This window comes from Carassius gibelio, chromosome A10 (assembly GCF_023724105.1).
Source record: "Carassius gibelio isolate Cgi1373 ecotype wild population from Czech Republic chromosome A10, carGib1.2-hapl.c, whole genome shotgun sequence".
Lineage (NCBI taxonomy): Eukaryota > Metazoa > Chordata > Actinopteri > Cypriniformes > Cyprinidae > Carassius > Carassius gibelio.
Window position 1 is genome coordinate 26,202,071 of NC_068380.1, and position 26,757 is coordinate 26,228,827.

General features: G+C 38.0%; 1 pseudogene; it reads right to left on the bottom strand.

Annotated features, from left to right (window-relative positions):
- Positions 1-21,901, bottom strand: part of LOC128021647 (regulator of telomere elongation helicase 1-like) — a 43,917-nt pseudogene extending 22,016 nt beyond the window's left edge.
- Between the last annotated feature and the right edge of the window lie 4,856 nt (positions 21,902-26,757).

The window sequence follows — 26,757 nt, forward strand, 5'->3', positions numbered from 1 at the left end:
AAACAAGGCTGCATTTATTTGATCAAAAAACACAGTAGAAAAGCACATTTCAATGCGTTTATTTTAAACAGACATTAATCCAGTAATTATTCCTGTGATCAAAGCTGAATTTTCAGCATCATTACTCCAGTCTTCAGTGTCACATGATCCTTCTGAAATCATGAAAATATGATGATTTATGATCAATGTTTACAGTTATTATAATAATATGTGGATGGAAATCCTTTTTCAGGATTCTTTGATTTTGATTGCATTTATTTGAATAAAAAATATTTTGTAACATTATCATACCTGCCAACCTTGAAGAAATTTTATGAGTACTACAACCCCCCCAAACGCACGCGAGAACCTGACAGCCCACCGCCAATGTATGCTCCACCGTTGCACACACACCTTTGAGAAAACTATGAGATACCTAACAATATAAAACATATTATACACATAATATCCTTTCACCAATTAAGATTTATTAGTTACTCCATAATATATAAAAGTAAACTGAAAAAAATTATTTCTAAATAAATTAATCAAATATTAAATAAATGTGCAAAACCAGCAGTTATCAATATAAAAATTTTTTCAAATAATTTTCCACGCATAGTGTTTAAACTTTTGCATTGTTTAAGTTGTTAAAAGTTGCAGATTTGGCTTTTTTAAGTAGTGCATCAGTGAAAGTCTCTTTGTAATGTTATGGAAATGTTTAGTTTTGTTAATTTGGCATTGATTTCATTAATCTCATTTAAGCATCTTTTTAAACATACAATGAATAAGTTAGTATATATAGTCCATAGGGACATTAAGTTATTTTATGTAACTTGTGCACATAACTGCTTTAGGTTGAATGACAACATTTAAAGGTGCCATCTGTCATGTCTGGCAAAAAAATCAAGTCATACTCCACATTCCATACCAGATGGGGGCAGTATGCCTCAATAAAGTGAATTGGTGTACTCTAGAGTAACAAACGAGAAACGGCATAGTCTCTATGCTCCACCCCTACCTTCACAACAACCCTACAGCCATAGCCGAAGCCTAATGGGCCTTTCACACAGGACGCGGTATGCGCGGCGCTGCGCTATAAAACCCATTCATCTCAATGGCTTGCGCCACGCAAGGACGTTTTGTTGCTGCGTCGACCAAAGCGCAAGCGCAGCGGTGCGCATCATTTGCGTGCTTGCGCGCACGCCGCGGTCAAAGTTCAAAATAGTTCAACTTTTGCCTCTGCGCTCTGTGACTATTACCAGCGCGACAAATAGAATCGGGGGATCCAAACAAGCACGGAAATCAAAATGGATGAACGGCCAGTACCACAGACATCATCTATGGCTAGTACTGTCTGTGTGTCAGAATTTCCTGAGCTGTACGATACAAGTTTGAGGTCGTACCCACAGCCTCTTCTTCCTTGCTTCTCTCTTAATTCTCATCAGCAGGACTAGCGCTATTCTTACAACTGGACAGATACATGTTTGCTGCCGACCGAAAGGAGGAACAACAGACTATGAAAGAGCTCCCGCTAAAAGTTTTTAAAACTCCGCCTACGCCATAGCGCAGCACAGCGCAAATCGCGTTGTATCTGAAGGGCAACGCTGAACCCAGCGGCAAGCGCCGCGCAGACCACGTCCTGTGTGAAAGGCCCATAAGAGGTCGTTTTGCCTCCAGAGGAACGATGGGTGATGTCAAGTGATTTTGAAACATGACATCTTCAAGCTACTCCCCTTCACCTTTACCAGTGAATATGTTCCTATTCGTTTTGTTCATATTACATTTTGAGATGTATATACAAATTATTTGAATTAAATTAATTTGACAGACAACATTCTGTCAACATCAGACAGCTGATGTTGACCAAGCTAGCGCCAACCAACGTAACCAGAGCTGCCAACTCTCAAGCATTCACCGTGAGACACACACAATTGACTCTTTTCACACGCTTTCACGCCACACATCAATTTTCTCACGCACAGAAAAACCACGAAGCAAGAGGACACGGAGACCAACAGACTAGACAGAGCAGGTTAGTTATGATATAAAAAAATGGGTAATTATCAAACTCAGCTACGGTTAGCCATCGTTAACATTAGCACGTTTATCGAACAGCCTTCGATAAATTTCTATGTTATAACTTCCCGAAAAAAATACACAAACATATAAAAACAAACTTCTAGCGAAATAATAACAGCATCTAACTTACCAATCCAAAAGAAATGTTGCAAGTTCGGAGTCGAACCTCATTTCTTTCAGGTCCATCAGTTGTCTCCAGCGATTGAAAGCAGTGCCGATGTTTACTCTGGTTCGGCTCCTTTTCTTATCGGAATTGATTTGTGATTCCGAGCGCGGTTGTTTCCCTGTAGCGGGTGGTGGTCTCTTGCCAAGGGCTTGAGCCATCCTTCCACTAAGCCATCCTAGGCACATAAATTAGCTTATAAACAAATGCCACATAGATTATGGCTTAATGGAATTGAAAGGGCTGGCAACTCAGTAATTAGAAAGGATGAAATAGATACAATTCCAAAATTAAGTGGAAATTTAGTTTGGTCTACTACTGCATCTGGTTATACGGTCAGAGAAAATTTCTCCGTACCATTGAGGTGAGGTGTAAAGATTAGAATTGCATGTACTTTAAGCAGTGCTTACTACTGTCAGAAAACTGCCTTCAAAATTTGTGAGAAATAGATTTAATGTGAAACTGGGAAGTGGTCCAGTTCCAAATTCAAAATTTAGCCAAAATCCAACAATGGCAGTTGTATATTTACCAGTGTAAACTGAAAGATGATGAATTATGTGAAAAGCTTGTCAAGGCTGCAAAAGACAGTTTCACCTAGTTCTGAATTATGCCATTCTCTGATTTACATTGCTCAGCACATATATTATTGGGAAAACATTAAATTTTAGAACAAAAATGGTTTCATGTATAGAAACAACAGACCTGAAATGGTTAATCGAGACATAAAATAGATGCGCTGTTGCTGTTGATTTGAGAAATGAACAGCAAATGTTGTTTGATTCTCTTCCACATGTCTCATTGTCCAAAAAGAACATAGGAAAGACATTGGTTTATTTGTAAAAATTTGTATTTTTCATGTGAATTGGGTGGAGACAGCAGAGGAAAAGGTTGAACACAATCCAACACTGTCTGCATACCGAATGTGTTTGCACGGGACTGCTGTTAAAGCTGGGGGGTATTCCAGAAAGCAGGTTATGTGACATACCCGGGTATGTTTAAGATTAAGTAAGCGGATAACCTCAAATTTCGGTTCCAAAAACGGAGGTAACTTCCAGGGTATGTTAGTAGTCATAGCAACTCACTCTCTGAACTTAACCTGCTCCGGAGCAGGTTATGTTCCAGGGTTAGATCACTTCAGCGAGCCATCAGTGGGCGTGACAGAACATTATATTATATTACAAAACATTATATAATATTACAATATGTAATATAGCCTATTTTATATATATATATATATATATATATATATATATATATATATATATATATATATATATATATGATATGTTAATGAGGAAGCGCTAATATAAGTAATAAATAAGGTAATATATTATTCTAATATGATTATTTCTTTTATTGGGATATATAAGAGTTATCTATAAATTATGTATTAAGACGTATGCATAAATTATAAAACACAATGACAAGGTCATGTTTAACTTATATATATTTATATATTTTATTTATGGTAATATCTCACACATGGAGTGGTATTTTCTATAATGTCTAAATTCTAAATCAAAATACATATCTGATATGACTTAATGTATAATTAGTATAAAACAAACAATATAATTTACATTCTCAAGGATTAAAGATTAAATGGAAATAAAAATAAAAATGATTGCACATCCATCAATTAGTTGGCGATATGCACTAAGAATGTAAACAACTAATTAACAAAAGAAGAAGAAAGAAACAGCTTGGCGCGCTTTTTCTTAGCGTCCGTTTCTATAGTGACTCGTCGATTCGTCACTCTGTTGAGAATGTCTTGAGTCTTAACCAGTAACATACTCTGAGTTGAATGAACTTACTCCCGGTAGCGTTTTTGGAACCACATACCTCGAGTAAGCAAGGTTTGGGGTTAATCAACCGAGAGTCTAGGGTTTAGTTCACGGTAAGTTAACCCTGCTTTCTGGAATACACCCCTGTACGTACAGTCTGTGTAATTGATCACACGATGACAACAACCTTTCTCTCATAAAGAGGAAGTAGAGACTCACCCAGTGTTCAAAGAATTCCCTAAAACACTTTGGGCTTTATCTAAATTTGACTTGGGGCTGGTTAAAAATTGGGAACCAGTTCAAGTCACTCCAAAGTCTGATTACTGACTCTGTGAACACCAGTTTTTGAATCATTAAGAGCAGTTGGGGTAATTGAGCTCTGTGAAAATTCTCCTGTGCGTACACCTATTTTCCCTGTTAAAAAGATGAAGAAACATACAAAAAAGACACTGTAAAACTTTAAGAACTTTTGGCTGCTGAGGGTCATGAGCCAGTTTGTCAAAACTGCAGTTTGTAAAAAGGGAGGTGACATTTTTAGGTCATCACCACTAAAAATGGCAAATCTTAATCTGGATTCCAGAAGAAGAGAGTGCATTTGAGAATATATTATTGCTACAAACATCACCAACACTGGGACTCCAAGACCCAGAAAGAAATTTTGTACAAAATGTTGATGAGAAAATGGGTTTCTGACTTCTGTTCTGTTACAGGATCATGGGGGAGACCTGTGGCCTATTTTTCGAGTAAGCTCGATCCGGTAGCAGCAGGCATGCCAAAAATGCCTGAGAGCTGTTGCATCTGCAGAAAAAGGTATTTTAGCTTTAAGGGAAATTGTGGGGTACTCTGATGTGACTTTGCTATTGCCACACACAGTGTCTCTGATCCTGTTGGAACAGAAAACATTGCATTTGTCAATGGCCAGGTGGCTCAGGTACAATGCAATTCTATTAGAAATGCCAAACATCACAATTAAAAGATGCACAGTGTTAAATCCAGCTACATTGCTCCCTACAAAGCAGGATGGGGAAAGAACATGATTGTGTTGCCACACTTGAACAGGTCTGTACACCAAGACCAGATTTAAAAGAACCCCCCTTAGACTTAATTCTATTCATTGATGGTTTAGCATCTAGAGACCCAAATAATTGGCAAAAACAGAGCAAGTTAAGCTGCAACCACTGCATATGCAACAATAAGATCTGGACCGCTCCACGCGCATTGCTCTGCGCAAGCGACTGAGTTAGTATCATTGACGGAGGCTTGCAAAATTGCTGATGGACAAACAGTTACCATTTACACAAATTATTGTTATTCTTTTGGGGTTTGTTATGATTTTGGGGCATTGTGGAAACACAGGAAATTTCTAAAGTGTGATGGTAAGCCTGATTTAAACCATGATAATAGCAGCATTGTTTGAAGCAATTTTGCTACCAAAGTTAGTTGCTATCTGCAAATGCGTCACACATTCCAAAAGTTATGGTTTTGTGATTTTAGGTAACAAGTAAGCTGATACCACGGCGAAGGACACAGCTATGAGAACAGAACCTTCTTTTACCTGTGTAACATTTAACAATGATTAATTCACACTCCCTTCTGATTATCTTACAGCTATGCAAGCTTTTGCCACAGCAGAGGACAAGAAACAATGGGTGAAGGCAGAGTGCAAACTGAAAACAGGCCGAGTACTGAAGACAGACCATGTCTGCCAAAACACTTTTTCCCACACTATGCATAACTTGTACATGGCCTAGATCACGAGTAAAGGGGGAATGTTTGATTTGCTAAATCAATATTGGTTAACAAAGGGATTCCCTTTCTTTGTAGACAGGTATTGTCAATCATGTATGATGTGTTCCACGAGCAAAGTGGACAGAGGGCAAATGATGCCACAAACAGCACACCCACTTCCAAATCAGCAAATTGATAATAATGTATGAGTGATAATAGCACACCTTTTGCAAATGAAAATATCAGTCAGGTGTGACATAAAAGAACAAATTAATGAAGTGTTGTGAGCAAACAGGATTGTCTTGGGTAAAAGCACTCCCCATTGTGTTAATGTATATGAGAATGACAAAAAGAACAGTCTAACTTGAGTACATTTGATATTTTGTTTGGCAGGCCAACTTTCAGTGGAGTAGGACTGGAATCACAACCACTGTCCTCTACAGCCTTGTGTGAAGATGACATGCTGAAGTGTAGCAGAAAGTTGTCTCTTGTTCTCTGTCAGATATCTTAGCAGGTCAAGGATGCTCTGCCCAAGCCAGCGGAAGGAGTCTTGCATGATGTCAGGTCTTGCTGATAACACCGAGGTTAAAGTGGCAGAAGGAGCTACATGGCTACATGAAAGTCACTGCAGGAACGTTCGAGTGCCACCAGAGGGCTACAGCTCAGTAAAGTGATTGACCAGCTGCCCCGTGCCAAGGGGGACGTCTGGCTGACTTAGGTGAACAAACATACAGTGGTGTATGGGAGCTGAACACGCAGCAACATCACTGTGTGCGGGTGATCTGAGGTCAGTTTGGGCCAACGGATGACAGCGAGGGACTTGAGGGGGGCTTTAGTCTGAATAAAATGCTAGTACAAGGATTATAAAATGAACAGATGTGATTAGGATTATTTTATAAAATGAAGAGAGAGCGCCATACATTTGAGATCAATTTACTTTGTTGACTTTCCTATCCCGCACAGAGACCGCTGAACGTGCCTCTTTAAATGGTATTGTGGTGCTCGTTGTTGTATTTTAAAACACAATTACAATGTTTTCAACTGACATTATGGCATTTAAAATAAAATGATCCCAAATGAAGCATACAGTGCATTAGGTCATGACAGCGCGTGCGTGTAGACGAGGACGAGCGAGCGCGGCTTTGACTAGATTTATTTGGAGATTACTGCTCATGTCTCATTCGGCACAAATCCAAATGTTTCCATAATTGCAATGTATCTGAATGTTAAACTATTATTTATAATGTAAACTACTTGCACATACACAGAAAAGACGATCCTCTTCATATGAGCAAAAACATCATTGGAACAGCAGAGAGGACTGGTGTACGGTCTATTTAAACTGACCAGTGTAACATTTTAAATGTTTAGTTGACTGTATTTTATTTTGATAATGAACAGACTGCGATGTAAGTTTGAATCGCCTGAATATACGTGTGCTCCAGGCTCCAACGAGATCGAAACAGCTGAGACAGAGAGAGAAAAAAAAAACACAGGGTTAGGAAAATGATAGATGACCATGCCTCTGCCGTTCGAGATATAGCCTTCATTAATGTGGCTTAATTTTTTTCTTTTTTACCGGTTTCTTTTCTTAAATTTTCTAATTTCTCAGGTTTATTTTATTATCTTTCACTTTTAATCGCATCTCTTAGGCTGCTGTGTGTGGTAAACATGGGAAGGGAAATTAAAGATTTCATGAATTAATAATGCGTTCGATTTATTAATTTGTTCCCTTATTTCAGTTAAATCATGGGTTATTTAGGGAACAAAATTAACGAAACATGGACAATTGCCACAAATTAATAAGTAGTAGAAACTAATTAACAAGTTGTAGGAATGAATAGTCTATCTGTCCTATGTCCCGCAGCCCTGCAGAGTGCAGTTATCTGATGAAATGACTACATTTCTTTTGCTTTTCATGTTGAATGACTTTTGTGTTCTTTCTATTATAATGTAATTTTAAAGTTAAAGTTTTTTAAAGTTTTAAATCACATTAAAAGCTTAATTAATACACTGTGAATGAATGATGATACGGTCAATGTAACTCACAGCCGCTCGCACGTGTTCTGTGCATGAGCCGCACCCAGCCCAACCTTTTTCAGCCTTAATCGATCAATCTCTTATCGACAATTATTTGAAAGCATGTTTTTATTCAAATTTCATTAATCAAAAACAAGAAAATTTTACCACTGATTATTTATTAGTTTAATAACTTATATTTATCATTAATAAATAAAATAATAATTAGCTAGCTGTAAATTCATTGTCATGTCTGGATTCTTTGCTTCACTCCGCATCACAGAAATCATAACGCATTAACCTTAAATTATAAATGGGACATAGCTGTATCTGCACGGGATGATGATTTTCTGAATAGGTAAACATGTTCGATGCGTTTGCTCATTTTGCAGCCGCTTTCCGACCACAGTTTTTGCAAACTGTGTCTACCTTCAAGGACAAATAAGCATTCGTCTTTTCTATACAAAAAGTATTCCCATAGGCCTACTAGTGCCAATTTTAACTCATAGTTTGACGTGGGATCGAGATTAGAGATAACAGCCTCTGTCTCTGATGTTGTCTCCGCTGTATGTGTGGGTGAAGCAAGAGAACAGTTAAAAGGCCGTTCACGTATTGCCTCCTTTGTGCACTCAAGTTCGTTATTTCAAATGTAGCAAACGAGCTAGTTTTTTCCAGGCGCCTCTGTACTGCATCGAGTTAAAAACATCTCAACTTTTCATAATGCCGCGAGCACACCGCAGGTCATGTTCCTCACCTTTCCCTTAACAACGTTGAAAGCTCAGCCAAGATGAAGGAACAGCTGATCATAGCTGTATGTGGATTGCCATTTTTAAATAAATCAAGTAGCAGAGCTACTGCAAGCGATTCTTAGTGTTGCAAATTCATTTATCCATGGCTGAAATTTCCACTTCTTCATGGAGAGAGCGGGTCATTGTTGCTTAGCAACGGCAGACGCCTCAAGAGCGCTAGTGCCAGAAGGCTTTGTGAAAAAATTAGAAAGCAGCTTGTCTAACGTTTTCCACGTGTTTTAGGCGCGATATATGAACTGCCCCTTAGGTGGAACGTTGTTGCCTAGGCGCAGGTGAGATTCTGTGTTTGTTATTTTCTCTCAATATTGTAGATAAGCAAATGTACACGGTATGATAATCGTACATGTTTATATCGCGGTATATCGTCATACCGGTATAACGTTACAACCCTACTGTGGAATGGAGCTGAGAAGTTCTTCCATGCTGTAATTCCGGCACTTGGAATCAAGAAGGAACCACGAGGACTGAGGCCGACTGCACTGCAAGATTTGTCCTGAACCAGCTCTCTGCATCTCCTGGCAGAGATGTGTTTGTGCTTGTGGGAACTGTATTCAAAACATGACTACTTCAATTCACAGGTTAACAGCTAGAGAAGTAAATGCCAATGATGATTGGGAATGGAATTGGTTTAAGGGTTTATGACAAAAAGAAGAATACATTTGGTTAATTGCCATCTCAGCACTGGCCATGAATTTATATTTGCTGTGTATGTGGCCTTGTGTAGTGGGAATGATTAGAAAAGCTGTAAATTCAATCATGAAATCTTTAGTAGTTCATCAGATGTTAATGTACAATGACTTGTATATGTGAGTGCTTCTGATGTAAATGATGAAGACAATGAGATGCTAAAATCTGACACCTGCAGCAGCTCTACAGAAGAAGAGTAGTAAGCATGACATGCTGTAGAATAAAGCGGGTCTAAAGCAGGTCATTGTCCGTGTTATGAGATGATGCAACCGGAAGGAAAGTTAAGAAAGTTTCTTCTGTTTGAATATCACACTAAGATTTGTACATATAATCAAATATAAGAGTTATTATTTTATTTATAGCTTGCTTATATGTTAGGAATGACTATGTTCCATAAAAAAACAATGCAAATGCTTTTTTTCACCCTTATGAGAGTAATGTTGTTTTAAATCTTGAATTTACATGATTGATGTAAACTATAAGGGTAATGTGCTCACAAATGTATCCATTTAATCAGTATAAGTGATCAATAATGATCAAAAGGGAGGAGTGTTACGGAAATGTTTAGTTTTGTTAATTTGACATTGATTGCATTAATCTCATTTAAGTATCTTTTTAAACATACAATGAATAAGTTAGTATATATAGTCCATAGGGACATGAAGTTATTTTATGTAACTTGTGCACATAACTGCTTTAGGTTGAATGTCAACATTTAAGGGGAAACTGTGTACCAGGGATGGGCAGTTTTTGAGAGTAACCAGGCATCTACTATGAGATGTGCATGAGATGTGCATGTGTTATGATGTGATTGTGCACTGAGCAACATGATTGGCTCAAAGGTCCTAGTCTGTCCTTCAATGTATCTTTTTACATTCTATAAAAAGTGGGCTGTAAGTCTGTGTGTTATCTCTATGCATACAGACTCGGAAACTGTGTGTAAACCAGATCATTCTCTGCAGAGAATTAAAGCAATACAAAGACAAAAGTCTGTTTGGTTTTTCATTCTCAGCCTCTACAAATTGTTATTGAATTAGAATTTCCACAACAGTAACAAATGCTGCCTTTGGAGGCAATCATGACTTTTCTCGTCACCAGAGAACTAAACATCTCTGTAGTCATATTAATAGATTATTATTAATGTTGAAAAGAGCAGAGAATATTTTTTTTTCAGGTTTTTTTCGGTGGAATAAATTGAAAGAACAGCATTGTTTGTTACATTTGTTACAGTTACATTTATTTGTTACATTTATATTATTTACATCAAGCTTTTGAATGGTATAGTATTGTATATTGTCATTGAAACTTCATAATGTTTCACTTGATTATACATTTAGTCAGGAATTATAGTTTGGAAAAAGTCTAACTAGTAAAATGTTCACACGTTATGTGAAAACTAGTACACGTATGTAAATAAATAATAAGAGACTTATGGGGCGGTCACACTGCACTTTTCTCTCCACTGACTTCCATTCATACGCATGCAAATGCGTCAGACCAGAAACGCAAGCTTATGCGAAAAATTTCGCATTCCGCTGCGTTCCAAAGTTCAAATTTGGTGAACTCTGACCTGCGAATTCGCATCACGTGAAAATGTGGGACCAGTAGAAGATCGATACGTCACTGCGTGACCTCTGTACAGAAATTCAAAAATGAAGGAAGCGCTATAACTTTAGCTGTAGCGCAGCGTCCTATTTTATATAATACATATTTAAAAGATTATAAAAAATAAAATAAAAAAGAATCTGCATGGTTTGTAGTGTCAACCGGAACAGATGATACATTTGAATGAGGACGTTTTATAATTTTTTATTGCTTAGGGTGTATATATTTATATAGAGAGAGATACAGAGAGTACAATATAATAAGACGCTTTCGTCGCCGTCGCAAAAGACACAGTACAAGCACATATTAATCCATGTTGTGATAATTGAGGAGAGACCGTTTTATCTTGCTCCCACCCATATTCGCAGCGGCGTCCGAAATAATTTCGCACGTTTAAAGTCTAGTGTGACCGCGCCTTTACTCTGCTGAATAAAGTGCTTCATTTGGAAATCCAAATCTCAAATACTCAACCAAATCACATTTTGGGGTGAATTATATCTTATTCCTCTCATCGCGAAGCAAACAGTAAAATAAAAATAAAAACTTTATTTAACATTAGAATCTGAATAGCGCGTTCAGCGCGGGGGCGTGGTTACAATAGAAGATAATGAAAGGAGACGTGAAAAACGGACATCGTGTTGTTTTCATATGGATTACTTTATCACAGAATATTTATATTTTAGTTTAAAAGTAGACATGTCAAGCTTTCTATAGATATCTCTCTCATGTCTCTTCGTTGAGTATTCACGGAGTTACAGTTACAAGGCAGACAGCACACCTAGTTTATCTTTATTTTATAAGTGCACAAAGTTTTGTTGTTATTATGTCTGTATACAAATAAAAGTAGACCCTTTACAGATTCGATTTTGCTCTTATCTGTACGATCAAATCTGAAAGTGTAATTTAAGTTCTTTTCGGGGTTATCAGGAGAAAATGACTCATAACGGGTATACGCGTTAACCGACTTAAGAGGGTTGAACAGAACAATTCAAAATGAAAGAAAACAGACTGCTCTCTGCTTATGTAACATTAATCCGTATGGAATGTGCATTTCTCTAGCGCGTTCATTACTGCAAAGATCGCGAGACAGAATCGTCAACTTTATCTTTGCAGTCGACACGACACTGATACAGAAAACACTTGTTTATTATTAATTATATTCATTAAATATTCATAATCATTACTTTTGCCGGTTCTTTGTGACAGCTTTTACGAGCGTTATGGGCAGCACCACCCTTACATGTTAGCCTACAAGAACGCGTGAACTGAACTGAGCTAGTCACAGCTGGACTGCTTGTTATGATGTCAAGGTCACTTTTAATATTCATAAATTCAATTAGGCTAAACATAGCCTAACTGTTACCTTTAATTTACGTTAATCAGCACCTGGCCTATCTTAAACCTTCTAGATTTCAAGCCATTCCACCACTTTTCTAACTGCCAACGAACTAAGCTTGTGGATAGGAGGGGCAGGTGGGCGGCAGGTTAACATGCACCGCTCTGATTGGCCGACAGCTTTTCACTCCACTTACATGCTGTGGATCAACAGCAGAATCAGTGTCATACTCCCAAGCATAGAAACTGAAATCGGCGAAATGCGAGACGCAACAAAACGCAACAAAAAATGTGAGACGCATACCTAGAGAGCAGCGAATCGTACAAGCGTACTTATGGGTCAAAATGCATGCAGAGTACGAAAAATGCGTACATGTTGGCAGGTCTGCATTATAAATGTCTTTACATCTTAAAATGTACCCTTTTAATTGATTTCCTTTTTATTATAAAATTTGCAACATCACATTATCACTCACTCCAACTAAAACCTGATGTCTGCAAATATTTAACAAAGAAAACTCCATGAATGTGAAAATCAGTCAGAGCAAACCTTAAATTCCTTCATGCCGTTTCCCATCTGTGATGTCTTGCTGTCCTCTGTAGGTTTAGCCCCAAACACCAACTTATTCAGGACAAAAACATTAAACATACAGAAAATTGTCCACTTATCTTTTTAACACGGTCTACACTTCTTACCTGGATAATATCTGCTACTTTCTGTAGTCCGCTGGTGTTCAGAAAGACACCAGGCCCTGCAAAAAATAAAATAAAATACACATATATGGGTCAATGTTGAACCGATAAACAGAAAGTGAGATTATATTGGAGGATCAGTTGAGAAATACTCACTCCCTGCTATATATCCTGTAATCTGCTCCATGGCTTCCACTATAGATGTTTTATTCTCAAAGTTTACATTAGCCGTTTGAAAAAGCTCAAATATGAAGCTTCAAAAGAGGAAGAGAAAGAAAATGACCAGTTCAGTTTAGCTGTTGTGCATCTAAAATTGGTGATTTTGTAGTCAATATATCAAGGTCACTAATACCTATCCCAGCACTAAACTGAATCAGATCGCCGGTTCAGTGAGGCTCCACTCACCTGCCGGGCTTGGTGATTCCTTGATTATTTGCTGGCATCTCAAAACTATTAATGGAAGATCCCAGATCCATTAAAATTTCTGTAAGATTATTAAGTTCTCAGCAAAAATGATTTTCATTACTGAAAAAAAGTATTCCAAATAACTTCATAAATTCAATTTGGTAATAAAATATATACATTTCCATTTTTGAAGAGTAACCTACGTTTTATTTTTGCAATTGTGGTGATGTCCAGTTTTAATCTTGTGAAATAACAAAGGATAAAAATAATGGAGTTATTTATTGGATATATATATATATATATCCAATAAATATATATCCTTATTTATTGGCATGAAGTTTCGTGCAGAATAACAAATACCAAAAGGAGTGCAACATTCCCTAACAAATATATTTGCAGAGTGGACAGCTGCCATAACAAAAGAAAAACATCACTGAAGGCTTCAACCCGGCTGCATTTATGATTTAGGCAATTAAAATTAAGATTATTTTAAATAATGATTCAATCCATTTCAAACAACTGTTCAAAAAAATGAAACTTTAAATGGACTTGAGAACAGGCCATGTGCTTTTTTTTATTGAGCGTAACCGACACTTAGGCTAGGCGAAGCAGAGCGTTTTTTATTCACTATATGTCCAGCTGTTGAGAAGACGCGCTCCAACCGCACTGATGTCCCAGGGACACTCAATCAATCAATCAATCAATCACCTTTATTTATATAGTGCTTTAAACAAAATACATTGCGTCAAAGCACTGAACAACATTCATTTGGAAAACAGTGTCTCAATAATGCAAAATGATAGTTAAAGGCAGTTCATCATTGAATTCAGTTATGTCATCTCTGTTCAGTTTAAATAGTGTCTGTGCATTTATTTGCAATCAAGTCAATGATATCGCTGTAGATGAAGTGACCCCAACTAAGCAAGCCACTCAGGTACAACTCAGGTACAGCTGCGCAAGGTGGGGGTATTACTGCCAATTCTCCACCACAGAAGCCGGTCGCTGTCAGCTTGCAATGGTCTTTTTCATAACTCAGAATCTGTAACTAGATGCTCGAATGAGGCGAATTCGCGTCTACCGCGCCGCGAGACCTCCAGACGCACGTAAACGCTACTTTACTTAACATTGACTTAACATTGAAATCATTCACGCCAGACGCTCTATTCGCGTTTGGTGTGAAGGCAGCATAAGAGGTCACTTTCAACGTCACTTGGTCTTATAAGTGCGTAAAATTGCTGGTATTTTCTGTCTAGCTTTCGCAACGCATACTGCACTTTCGGAAATTCTTTATTTTCTTTTTCTGCTTGTTTCTGAGTTTTGTTACATTTAGATTTTTTAATTGTTTAATTATTTTAAAATTAATAGTGTACATATTTGGTTAAAATCGATTCCCTATTTTCATTTTCGAAACTTTTTTTGGTTGGTCCGATCGATTGTGCAATCGATTTTCGAACTAAAAGTGACAGCCCTAATATATACACACCCATACACACAAATATATAAACCACTTGTATATATAATGTTTAAAATATATGGCAGAAATCAGGTCGTGAGGGGAAAGGTCAAAAGAGGTGGACTCTTCACACATCTTCTCCTAAAAATGTACACAAACAGTAGATAGAATATAAAACAAACAAAAATATAGAACAGCTATGATGTCTCAAACAACAATCGAAACACTTACAATATTATGAGCCTCGTCAAAAATAACCACAGCTCCTTTCAGCTCAATGTTGTGTTTTTATTTAAATTAAATTAAATTAAAATAAAATAAACTAAATGAAATGAATCCATTTAGCAGAAGCTTTTATCCAAAAGCGACTTACATTGCATTCAGGCTAACAATTTTTTCCTAACATGTGTTCCCTGGGATACGAACCCCCAACATTGCGCTTGTTAACGCAATGCTCTACCACTTGAGCTACAGGAACACTTAAAATAAAAAACTTTATCCTAGAACTATACATAGCAAATCAAAACTAATAATAATTAAAATATAAACTAAATATACAATGTCATTAAAATGTCAGTAAATAAATAAATTATCCAAAAGCGACTTACATTGCATTTAGGCTAACAATTTTTTCCTAACATGTGTTCCCTGGGATACGAACCCCCAACGTTGCGCTTGTTGCTTGTATCACGCTTTACACAAAAATATTAAGCAGCACAACTGTTTTCAACACTGACAATAATCATAAAGGTTTCTTGATCATCATATTAGAATGATTCCGAAGGATCATGTGACACTGAAGACTAGAGTAATGATGCTGAAAATTCAGTTTTTTACATTACATTATTCATTTAGCTGATGCTTTTATCCAAAGCGACTTACAATTGCTATATATGTCAGAGGTCACACGCCTCTGGAGCAAATAGAGGTTAAGTGTCTTGCTCAGGGACACATTGGTGTGTCAGAGTGGATTCGAAGCCAGGTCTCTCACACCAAAGGCATGTGTCTTATCCACTGCGGCATCACCACGCCATCAACACACCAAGCTTTGATCACAGGACTTATATTTTGAAATATATTAAAAATATATTAATATTTGGGTCAAGCAGGTAGTTGTAAGGCATGAAGATGACATCAGCGTGTTGTTTGAGTGACCGTGACAGGTAGTATGGACAAACTCTGTGGGAACAAACAGTCTGAGCAATGTCACTATTTACAAACACTCCCATTGGAATTAATTCAGATGCAGCATCAGCAGTTTGAAGGACACCACTATTTCTTTCAGTGCTTCAGTCAAGGCAAGGATATTGTCTCACCTTTCCTTTTTCATGTTTTCACAAGATCCTCCACATCCATGATAGTATTCATGATTTCTTTGTAAGTGCTTTTCTCTAAATAAAGACCCAAACCCAAAAACATAGTCAGCTATTTCTCGTAGTCGTACATTAACAAACTAAAACCATTATAATTGAAAAAATTGTCTCTAATACAATCACAAATCTCTATTGACAGGCCACCAATGTTAGTCTCATAGTCTCATTTGCCCTGTACATGTGGACCTTGAACTAAGGCAAAATGCCTTCATTAATTTGGTGTTGAGATACAGCCTCTGGTATTTTAACTGTCTGTCGTCACACATACTCACAGTGAGGTACTGATCAGCATACCTTAAAGTGGTTACTCTCTTGACGCATCACTTCCTGGTCTATGCACAGCTGTTCTCTAGATCCCAAAACACAAATATTTGGCCTATAATAAAGAACAGTACCATCTGTTAATAATATTTTTAAAGAAATTAATACTTTTAATCAGCAAGGATGAATGCTCAAAAATGACAGTCAAGACATTTTTATAATTTATTTTTTCATTTCAAATGAATATGCTGTTCTTTTTTCTATTGATTAAATAATCCTGGAGAAAAAAAAAAAAAGATCACAATTTAGACAAATATTAACATTATGATATTAAAACGAAATGTTTCCTGAGCACCAAACTTTTTTTTAAACCTTTATTTAACCAGGAAGATACTCTTTTAATTGAGATTGAAAATCTCTTTTTCAAGAGTGTCCTGGCAAATCAGCATATTAGAAGAATTTCTTTGTTTGTGGTCAACTGTTTTTACACACACACACACACAAAAAGGACACTTACAAACATAATAATTTATGAATGCAGAGAACATAATAATTATTTATAGAAATCAGTTATAACTTTTATGATAACCAGACAGTTGACAGCACCCATTGACTTTCCTCTACTATGGAAGTCGATAGATGTTGTCAACTGTTTGGTTACCAACATTCTTCCAAATATCTTCATTTGTGCTCAGCAGAGGAAAGAAACTTGAACAGGTTTGGAACAACTTGAGGGTGAGTAAATACTTACAGAATTTTCATCTTTCTGTGAACTATCCCTTTAAATATGTGATGTTAACTCAGATAGCTGACCTGTAGGATGTGTTCTTGAGCTCATTTATGACCTGTGCTAGCTGGGAATGGGTCCTGGAAGCATATATGATCTTAGGGATGTCCGTGTCATAAGCTAAAGTAAAAAATCAAAGACAAGACAAAACTCATGATATTGAAACTTGGTTCTTAAAATATAATTCATATGGTTGTCCGTAATGTCAACTGTCACTATGATTTGGTTTATAATTTCGACAACAATGTAACTTTTGAAAACACAAGCAATGTTTAGAAATGTTAATGAAAATAAATCGTATCAATTTTGAATCAATAAATGAAGGACAGTACTTGGAGTGTCTTTGTTGGTGACTGCTGTTCCCCTCGATGACATTGGTTTGTCAGGGAACAGCTCCACACCGTCCATTCTCTCGGCTATCTTGCAGTCAGAGATTTTGTCTTTTAAGTTCTCTCTCCAGCCCAGCGCTAACACAGCAGACAGAGCGTTTTACCAGTGCCAGTGGGACTTTCAAGAACACCATTGACTTTCTGGTAGAGTACAAGTGCATGTCATTCTTATTAATAGAAAAATAATAGAACATGTGTGACCTTACAGGAAGACTTTCAAATATTTATTGCATTAGATTAAAGCACTACAGCCTTCATATTATACACAAGCAAAGGGCAAGTAAAACAAAATGTAATTCTACCTTCAATAGAATGTCATTCTGCCATTACATTTTATCTCTGATGGAAAAAGTGATTTAACTTTTTGGAAACAACAAAAAGTGGCAGACTTTTGTCTTTTTTGGCTATAACCTTAGTAGTAAAAGTAGGGGTTTTGTTTTAATTTTGAGGGTGAATCTTTTAAAGTTTTTGAGGGTATTTATTTTCAATTAATTAAATTAAATTAAAATGTATTTGTATAGTGCTTTTCACAATGCATATCGTTTCAAAGGAGCTTTGCAGAAAATGCATACAATTCAGTTATCAGTTATGCATTTCAGAAATGTACATATACACATTTACAGTTACCAAATAATGTATTAATTTAAGGCAGAACATTTAACAGGCGTTGAGTATTTCTAAGACTATCAATAAATGTTGCTTGCATTGCAGTGCATGCAGGGTTGCACACTGTGGTGACAAACAAATGTTAATGATAAATCCCCTGTTATGTTTGTACTGGCTACCATATACAGGCCACCAGGGCACCATACAGACTTTATTAAAGAGTTTGGTGATTTTACATCCGAGTTAGTTCTGGCTGCAGATAAAGTTTTCATAGTTGGTGATTTTAATATCCATGTCGATAATGAAAAAGATGCATTGGGATCAGCATTTATAGACATTCTGAACTCTATTAGTGTTAGACAACATGTTTCAGGACCTACTCATTGTCGAAATCATACTCTAGATTTAATACTGTCACATGAAATTGATGTTGATAGTGTTGAAATTATTCAGCCAAGTGATGATATCTCAGATCATTTAGTTCTGTGCAAACTTCATATAGCCAAAATTGTAAATTCTACTTCTTGTTACAAGTATCAAAGAACCATCACTTCTACCACAAAAAATTGCTTTTTAAGTTATCTTCCTGATGTATCCAAATTCCTTAGCATATCCAAAACCTCAGAACAACTTGATGATGTAACAGAAACTATGGACTCTCTCTTTTCTAGCACTTTAAATACAGTTGCTCCTTTAAGCTTAAGGAAGGTTAAGGAAAACAGTTTGACACCATGGTATAATGAGCATACTCGCACCCTAAAGAGAGCAGCCCAAAAAATGGAGCGCAGCTGGAGGAAAACATAACTAGAGGTATTTCGTATTGCTTGGCGGGAAAGTAACATATCCTACAGAAAAGCATTAAAAACTGCTAGATCTGATTACTTTTCTTCTCTTTTAGAAGAAAACAAACATAACCCCAGGTATTTATTCAATACAGTGGCTAAAGTAATGAAAAATAAAGCCTCAACAAGTGTTGACATTTCCCAACACCACAGCAGTAATGACTTTATGAACTACTTTACATCTAAAATCGATACTATTAGAGATAAAATTGCAACCATTCAGCCGTCAGCTACAGTATCACATCAGACAGTGCACTATAGACCCCCTGAGGAACAGTTCCACTCATTCTCTACTATAGGAGAGGAAGAATTGTATAAACTTGTTAAATCATCTAAACCAACAACATGTATGTTAGACCCTATACCATTAAGCTCCTAAAGAGGTGCTTCCAGAAGTCATAGATCCTCTTCTGACTATCATTAATTCCTCATTGTCATTAGGATATGTCCCCAAAACCTTCAAACTGGCTGTTATTAAGTCGCTCATCGAAAAACCACAACTTGACCCCAAAGAACTAGTTAATTATAGACCAATCTCGAATCTCCCTTTTCTGTCCAAGATACTAGAAAAGGTGGTATCCTCACAATTATATTCCTTCTTAGAGAAAAATGGTATCTGTGAGGATTTCCAGTCAGGATTTAGACCGTATCATAGTACTGAGACTGCTCTCCTTAGAGTTACAAATGATTTGCTCTTATCATCTGATTGTGGGTGTATCTCTCTATTAGTTTTATTGGATCTTAGTGCTGCGTTTGACACAATTGACCACAGCATTCTTTTGCATAGAATTGACACTTTGTTGGCATCAGTGGAAGTGCATTAGCATGGTTTAAATCGTACTTATATGACCGCCATCAGTTCGTAGCAGTGAATGAAGATATCAAGTATCATATCGATCACAAGTGCAGTATGGAGTACCTCAAGGCTCAGTGCTAGGGCCGCTACTCTTCACGCTTTATATGTTACCCTTGGGAGATATCATCTGGAAACATGGTGTTAGCTTTCACTGTTATGCTGATGATACTCAGCTCTAGATTTCTTCGCGGCCCGGTGAAACACACCAATTTGAAAAACTAATGGAATGCATAGTCGATATAAAAAATTGGATGACGAGTAATTTCTTACTGCTAAATTCAGAAAAAAGAGGTGTTAATTATAGGACCTAAAAAGTCTGCTTGTAATAACCTAGAACACTGTCTAAGACTTGATGGTTGCTCTGTCAATTCTTCGTCATCAGTTAGGAACCTAGGTGTGCTATTTGATCGCAATCTTTCCTTAGAAAGCCACGTTTCTAGCATTTGTAAAGCTGCATTTTTCCATCTCAAAAATATATCTAAATTACGGCCTATGCTCTCAATGTCAAATGCGGAAATGTTAATCCATGCATTTATGACTTTAAGGTTAGATTATTGTAATGCCTTATTGGGTGATTGTTCTGCACGCTTAGTAAACAAACTACAGCTAGTCCAAAATGCAGCAGCAAGAGTTCTTACTAGAACCAGGAAGTATGACCATATTAGCCCGGTCCTGTCATCGCTGCACTGGCTCCCTATCAAACATCGTATAGATTTTAAAATATTGCTTATTACTTATAAAGCCCTGAATGGTTTAGCACCTCAGTATTTGAATGAGCTCCTTTTACATTATACTCCTCTACGTCCGCTACGTTCTCAAAACTCAGGCAATTTGATAATACCTAGAATATCAAAATCAACTGCGGGCGGCAGATCCTTTTCCTATTTGGCGCCTAAATTTGGCGAATAACCTACCTAACATTGTTCGGGAGGCAGACACACTCTTGCAGTTTAAATCTAGATTGAAGACCCATCTCTTTAACCTGGCATACACATAACATAATAATATGCTTTTAATATCCAAATCCGTTGGATTTTTAGGCTGCATTAATTAGGTAAACCGGAACCGGAAACACTTCACATAACACCCTATGTACTTGCTACATCATTAGAAGAATGGCATCTACGCTAATATTTGTCTGTTTCTCTCTTGTTCGGAGGTCACCGTGGCCACCAGATCCAGTCTGTATCCAGATCAGAGGGTCACTGCAGTCACCCGGATCCAGTATGTATCCAGACCAGATGGTGGATCAGCACCTAGAAAGGACCTCTACATGCCTGAAAGACAGCGGAGACCAGGACAACTAGAGCCCCAGATACAGATCCCCTGTAAAGACCTTGTCTCAGAGGAGCACCAGGACAAGACCACAGGAAACAGAGGATTCTTCTGCACAATCTGACTTTGCTGCAGCCTGGAATTGAACTACTGGTTTTGTCTGGTCAGAGGAGAACTGGCCCACCCAAATGAGCCTGGTTTCTCCCAAGGTTTTTTTCTCCATTCTGTCACCGATGGAGTTTCGGTTCCTTGCCACTGTCGCCTCTGGCTTGCTTAGTTGGGGTCACTTCATCTACAGCGATATCATTGACTTGATTGCAAATAAATGCACAGACACTATTTATACTGAACAGAGATGACATAACTGAATTCAATGATGAACTGCCTTTAACTATCATTTTGCATTATTGAGACACTGTTTTCCAAATGAATGTTGTTCAGTGCTTTGACGCAATGTATTTTGTTTAAAGCGCTATATAAATAAAAGTGATTGATTGATTGATTGACTGAGATTCTTACATTCTGCAGGCACTCGATTACTTTTCTCATGTACTCCTCCTGGCACGAGTATGGAGTGAAGGGAAAGTCCACATTGACTCCTCTGAGCTTAATATGAGGAATTATCAACCAAAACACACTGATCACTCACATGTAAAGAGCAGCACCAAAACACTCTTAAAGGTACTCTAATTGACGTCACTTCTTCTTTACGTTTGTTGTAAAAAAATAAAAAAAATCCAGAGGCTAGCTAGACCTTCCCTCCTCCTCATCCGCACACTAACCACACCCCCAAATCCTTCTTGTGGTTATTGGCTGGAACAATTTGTTATGACTGCGTCTTTTAACAGCGTGTTCCGGGGACAGGTAAGTTAGCTAGTGGACAGTGAGGAGATGTTTGCTGCATGTGACAATAAATGTTTTAAAAAACGCTTTGAGCAACTTTAAGCTAAACAAAAATAAATGTATACTTTAAAAATAAACTTTAACGAACTAGAAATTGTCATCAGAAACGAATGTAAACAAAATAATCTGGCCTTGGTGTGCCACATGAAAACAAGAATAAGAGTCAAATGATGATACAAACTTTCACAAATAATGCGTAAAGCCTTTACATCGGAGTTCATTAAGCACTGAACTCGTTCGAACCGTAGAGATGAACACTCTCCCCGCTGTATATTCCAGATGTTTTCTTTATTTTTCGCAGAGAAGTGAGCCAAAATCCACCAGCCGCTATTAGAAATGTTGGCCGCCAATGACTCGCTCAAAGTAAATGAGTGCGGCCATGTTTGTTTATAGAGGGTTTTCACCACACATCATCGGCCATTTTGGAGGCACTGAACGTAAACAGTGCCATTGAACCATTTCTAGTTCTATAGACTGCCGAAATTAAAGAGAAGAGTGCAAAAAACTGATGAAAGATGGTGTTTGGGGTTGAGAGAGGCACAGCATCAGCCACATGTGTAAATGAAGCGTTAACTGTGACGTTAAGCCAGTGATCCAGGGGCTGCAGAAGTTGAACCAGGAGGCAGTACCTATTCTATGTAGTGTCTGTTCAGACGTGTATTTTTAGTTCAATGATATATTGTCAATAAGAGAATGTATTGTTTGTGTTTAACAGTATTCTTGAGGTCTCTCATCCTCCTAGCATAGAGTCCAATGAGTGTAATGCTCCAGTTATTCTAAAGATGAGATGTACATCCCACATGTTCGTGGCAAAGAACGCTTCAAAACGTAACCCAATTATTTCTATGGTCCTGACTGAAGCTATTAGGGGGACACATAACGGGGAGTGAGTTTCATACTTATTCAGTCATGTCCTTTTGTAGTTCCCCTGTATGTTCCAGGTACAGGTGTAACATTGTCGGCAGGGTGTGGCCGTATGATGGACAACAGACAACTCTCCTGCCTGCCTGATGAATACAGCGATGTGAACCACAGATGAAACAAGTTGACGAAAGCATTTATGGCAAGTATTCCAGACCCACATGTATTTGATAAATGAGGTTCTTCTTGTTCTGCCCATATTTCAGGACTTGAAGAAGGGTCTTCTACTTTCAGTTTTGGCCTGACTACGCCTGCTCAGCAACGTGCACGACTGCTTCAACAAAAGCATCCACAGCAGTCGTAGGAAATGGCATTGACGTCGACAAATGGGACTATTTTGCTAGGGATTGCTATCATCTGGGATTTTTTTTCTGTCTAGGGCAAAAACCTCTATAATGATGAATATGTTTGTGCAGTGCAACACAACACAATGGCCACACACCAGGGTGTGGACACTTCCATGCTCCGTAGCGCCATCTGACGTCACTGCAACATCGATCATCTGTGCTCCACGCTGTGTTCAATGGTAACGAACCGTAAGTGTGTTGTTTAATTCAGCTATGCTGCCAGATCCTGAAGGCAGACTACAGAAAAGTCAGTTGGCCAGGTAAAGCAGGTACGACTTATTATTTTAGTTATTTTTAAACTCACTTGCTCCTTATGATGAGATCTACTTATTTGTTGTTGACGGCTGTACTGCGTTTGAGCTCCGTCACCATATTCCTTTCATTGACTATTTTTAACTTAAAGGGGTCATGACATGGGTTTTTTTATTTTATTATTATGGTCCCCTAGGTGCAATTATAGTATTACTATAGTTAAAAAAAAAAAAACTTTTAAAATGTAGTGAATTATGACATTTTCCCACCCTGTTTCTCATCCTTTGATTCAAACAGTCTGTTTTGGGTTGTTTCCCCTTTAAGAGTTCAGTGTTAACGCCCACTGTTATGATTGGCTAACGACATTTGACGGAACATTTGCGGATTGAGCGTAACTGTTTAGTAGCGAGTGATGCATTCGAAGCGATGGCTCTTGCAATGATAAAACCTTATATGTTTGAGCCGGAATCAGATGAGGAATCAGAGGAAAATGAACCATCACCACAACAACGAAGACTGGATCAGCCCGTGTCCACATGGAAAGTGAAACTATTTTGAATTAATAAAAAAATTGTAACCCGAGACACTTGAAAACGGTTTATTGTTGCATAATTATTCTATAGTTTAATATGCTAACAGTTCAACATTATTTACCTAATTTCAATGAAATGATAGGGTGTACTGCGGACAAAAATGCATGCACAGGCCATATTTGAAGATGCAGCATTGATAAGGCAACATTTTTAATCTTCTATTACATGTAGGCCTACTAGAAAAGGCGACATATTTTCAAGATTCTCTTATACAAATAAACTGCATCCATTTTTCCCTGACGTCAGGATCTTTCGGCAGCGTATTCAAAGATGTTGTTTGTCCACAGCCAGGAACAGCACATCTGCGTGGCATTGTAATTTTCCTGTACACACCGTCGACTGAACACTTGTGAGGCGCGCAGCGCGACAACGATCCGAAATGAGCGTAGTTGTCTTGTGCTGGAGGCGGTCATATGCAAATGGTTGGAACGTCACTTCGCACCGTGACGTCACTTCTTACCATGGATCCAGAACGAGCTGTATTTAGAGCTTGATTAAATAAATGGCTCGTTTATAATGGGGAGGACGTCTTAAGCTATGAAACTTGCAGGACGTTTTAATGGTACAAAGACCTCTTATATTCCAAAAGATCAAGGCAAATTTGGTTTCTCATTTCATGACCCCTTTAAAAATCGGGTCCCGGGCGACGGCTTCTCCCCCTCCTGCCTTCGAGATCTCCATCCAGAACCGCTTCGCTCCCCTCCGCGAGACAGGACGCGACGCTGTGATCATCGGAGACTCCATCGTCCGACACGTAAGTGCTACGTTAGCCGGAGGTAAAGTGCACACTCACTGTTTGCCTGGTGCTCGTGTTCTCGATGTTTCTGCGCAGATACCCGCGATCCTGAAGGATGACGAGAGCCCCAGAGCAGTCGTGCTTCACGCCGGGGTTAACGACACCACGCTGCAGCAGACAGAGACGCTGAAGAGGGACTTCAGGAGCCTGATCGAGACGGTTCGCAGCACGACGACCACGGCGACGATCGTCGTGTCAGGACCACTGCCCACGTATCGACGAGGACACGAAAGGTTCAGTAGACTTTTTGCTTTAAATGAATGGTTGTTGTCATGGTGTAAATAACAGAAACTGCTATTTGTTAATAACTGGAATCTTTTCTGGGAGCGTCCTAGACTGTTTCGCGCTGATGGATTACACCCCAGCAAAATCGGAGCGGAGCTTCTCTCTGACAACATCTCCAGGACACTTCGCTCCATGTGACTAGTAAGACAATTCTCAAATAACCATTGTGATGAGTTTTGTTCCACCCGCTTAAATGATAAAAGTACTTGCGCTGTAAAAACTATTAAGACTGTGTCTGTTCCCCGAATAGTGAGGTCAAAATATAAATATAATGTAGGATCTAGAAAAAATCTTATCGTAATTAAACCAGAAAAATGTAAAGTAAATGAACAAAAACAATTTTTAAAGTTTGGGCTCATAAATATTAGATCACTCACACCAAAAGCAGTTATTGTAAATTAAATGATCACAGATAATAGTTTTGATTTACTCTGCTTGACTGAAACCTGGCTAAAACCAAATGATTATTTTGGTCTAAATGAGTCTACTCCACCAAACTACTGCTATAAGCATGAGCCCCGTCAGACTGGTCGTGGCGGGGGTGTTGCAACAATATATAGTGATATTCTCAATGTTACCCAGAAAACAGGATACAGGTTTAACTCTTTTGAAATACTTCTGCTAAATGTTACTCTGTCAGACATGCAAAAGAAATCTAATGTATCTCTTGCTCTGACTACTGTGTATAGTAGACTAGAGCCCTAGATACAGATCCCCTGTAAAGACCTTGTCTCAGAGGAACACCAGGACAAGACCACAGGAAACAGATGATTCTTCTGCACAATCTGACTTTGCTGCAGCCTGGAATTGAACTACTGGTTTCGTCTGGTCAGAGGAGAACTGGCCCCCCAACTGAGCCTGGTTTCTCCCAAGGTTTTTTTCTCCATTCTGTCACCGATGGAGTTTCGGTTCCTTGCCGCTGTCGCCTCTGGCTTGCTTAGTTGGGGTCACTTCATCTACAGCGATATCGTTGACTTGATTGCAAATTAAAACAGACACTATTTCAACTGAACAGAGATGACATCAATGAATTCAATGATGAACTGCCTTTAACTATCATTTTGCATTATTGAGACACTGTTTTCCAAATGAATGTTGTTCAGTGCTTTGGCGCAATGTATTTTGTTTAAAGCACTATATAAATAAAGGTGATTGATTGATTGATATAGACCACCAGGGCCGTATACAGAATTCCTAAAAGAATTTGCAGATTTCCTCTCAGACCTTCTAGTTACAGTTGATAAGGCGCTAATCATGGGAGATTTTAATATTCACGTTGATAATGCAAATGATACATTAGGACTTGCGTTTACTGACCTAATAAACTCCTTTGGAGTCAAGCAAAATGTCACCGGGCCCACTCATCGTTTTAATCATACACTAGATTTAATTATATCGCATGGAATCGATCTTACTGCTATAGATATTGTACCTCAAAGTGATGATATTACAGACCATTTCCTTGTATCGTGCATGCTGCGTATAACTGATATTAACTATATGTCGCAGCGATGCCGTCTGGGCAGAAC